The 2,500-nt window shown below is 41.7% G+C and overlaps 1 protein-coding gene across 1 annotated transcript in view; it reads right to left on the bottom strand.

Annotated features, from left to right (window-relative positions):
* LOC138962540 (plasminogen-like) overlaps window positions 1–2,500 on the bottom strand; it is a 10,561-nt gene that overhangs the window by 1,166 nt on the left and 6,895 nt on the right. The gene's annotated exons all lie outside the window — the stretch shown is intronic.

Below are 2,500 nucleotides of genomic sequence, written 5' to 3'. Positions count from 1 at the left end.
GGCAGCGACCGGGATTCGAACTCACGACCTCCCGATTAGGAGGCCGACGTCTTACCACCACGCCACTGCGCCCGGTCATCCCGATTCAAAGAAGCTGTTGCAAGGTACAAAACTTTGCAGGCGAAGAGTAACCTGGAAGTGCTTTGAAACTGAGACGCAATCGTGGTGAGAAAAAAAAGTTTGACTTTGCAATATGATTAATTTCGTAAATGTCATTCTCATATTCAAGGAACATAACTCTGTGGCTGACAGTTGACGTAGATAGTTAATTCTAAGGAACACTGTTATTGAATTTTACAGGGCGGGCGCAGTGGCGTGGTGGTAAGACGTACAAGCAAGCACAAGACCAAATGCGCACGGAAAAGATCCTGTAATCCATGTCGGAGTTCGGTGGGTTATGAAAACACGAAAATACCCAGCATGCCTACTCAACGAAAGCGGAGTGAAGCTGACTATGCTCTCAGAGTATAGTTTGGGGAACCCAAATGGGCAAACGAGCTCACACGTAACCAGAAAAATTCTGGAACGCTGAAGAAGAAGAAGAATTTTACAATTGTGCACACTAAAGCAACACGAGCACGTGTTTAAGTGGACGATTGGTCTTAGTCTTATTCCTTTTTACAGGCAGGCAGGGTGTCTCAACGAACATTTTCCAGTTTTATGTAATGTTTTAATGGACAATTAAGTGTTGTTATTGTTAGTGTTATTGTTAAAACCTTGGCCAGATCAGAGCCAGTAAGTTTTCATTGTTTTCATGGTTAGGAGTGTGCTCTCATGAACGGTAACGCCAGGTACTGAGTTACGTCCCATTACCATGAGGTAAGGACAGGTTCGCAGAGTGAATCGAATGTCTAGGTCAAAATTATCGCTTTTCAGTCGCCACGATTTTTCTTCACTAGCACTTGCAAGAAAATGCCGAAATGGTGTTGGCGTTTTTTGTTCTTTTTGTCTGCAAACTTGGGGTTTTTTCGGCAACTCCCAGATGATATGGTTAGTCAAATCTTTAACACGGGACATGAGTAACTGTGCCTTTAATTTGGGACACTAAACTTGAATTTAAGGAATCAGAGGAGTAATGTCCCTTCCCCAGCAGTCCCATGTTATTCGTGTGTGCATAATTACGTAGAATAGCAAAGATCGCAAGGAGCGAGCGACTCGTTCATTTCTTTGTGGTAAATATTTGCCAAAAACTCAAACAAAATCACATAAAAGTGTACGAGCGAAAGAGACTAAACTGACTTGCACTTAACTTTATTTTACATGTGTGACCCTCCACCACGATATGAGTCGCATGTCACCTCGCGCGGTTCTGCGCTAGGCTTAATATAAGTCCGGGGAGTGTCTGGTAACAGTGTGAGGGTCACCTTAGTCACAGGCTTATAACTCAAACGGGTTTCTTTAGGAAAATGTAAAAATATGAAAATCATGCAAAGGTGACATGCGACTCATTCCGTGGTGGAGGGTCACATATGAAGCTTTAAGGCTGGGACTTCTCTACCAATTAGTCCTTGAGACGAACAAACCGATGTTGTCGTGGAATTTAGGCGTAATTCGTTTTAAACTGCTTATAAGGAGAAGGACAGAACTGAGTATTTTTATTATGAAATAGTGTTCGTTCCTGGTATGGCTAGAAAGATTAAAGAATGTTAAATCATGCATTGTCAATCGTATTTAAGAGAGCATTTTTCATGGAGTCGCCACTTAGAATAAAGCTCAAACAAAAACATTTGGCAAAATTCCACGATGACATCGAAACATACAATATAAAAACGCCCGATTATTATTTGTATATCGTGTGTGTGTGTGTGTGTGTGTGTGTGTGTGTGTGTGTGTGTGTGTGTGTGTGTGTGTGTGTGTGTGTGTGTGTATGTATGTGTGTGTGTGTGTGTGTGTGCATATGTTTGTGTGTGTGTGTATGTGTGTGTGTGTGTGTGTGTGTGTTTGTGTGAGGTGTTTCTTGGAATTGTAAAGCGCTTGGAGCAGGGAATCGGGACTTGCACTATAAAAACAAGAAATTCCTCCGAGGTACGAAAAACACCCCCGTCCTTACCATTCTCACTGCCACCAACTGAGAAGGTTATTTCCCTTTGACCATTAATATGTCCCTCTATAAGTCCTTGTAGAATCTTAATCCACCAATAACTCCCTAACCGTGTGTTTGACTGGTCCCAATTTTTGTAAGGACCGTCTCAGGAATGTATAGAACCTGTTCACCAAGTTTGGTGACGATCGGTCCGTTCATTCTTGAGATCTATATGCGAACACAAACACACAAACACACAAACAAACACATCGACCGAATCCTATACACACCCCTATACCGGGGGTGTAAAAAAAGATTCAGTAGTAGCAGTAGTAGTAGTAGTAGTAGTAGTAGTAGTAGTAGTAGTAGTTGTAGTAGTAGTAGTAGTAGTAAAAACCTTAGTAGTAGTAGTAGTGGTGGTAGTAGTAGTTGTAGTAGTAATAGTAATAGTAGTAGTAGTAGTAGTAGTAGTAGTAG

Source organism: Littorina saxatilis, linkage group LG1, assembly GCF_037325665.1.
Source record: "Littorina saxatilis isolate snail1 linkage group LG1, US_GU_Lsax_2.0, whole genome shotgun sequence".
Classification (NCBI taxonomy): Eukaryota; Metazoa; Mollusca; class Gastropoda; order Littorinimorpha; family Littorinidae; genus Littorina; species Littorina saxatilis.
This window is presented reverse-complemented; position numbering and strand designations above follow the sequence as displayed.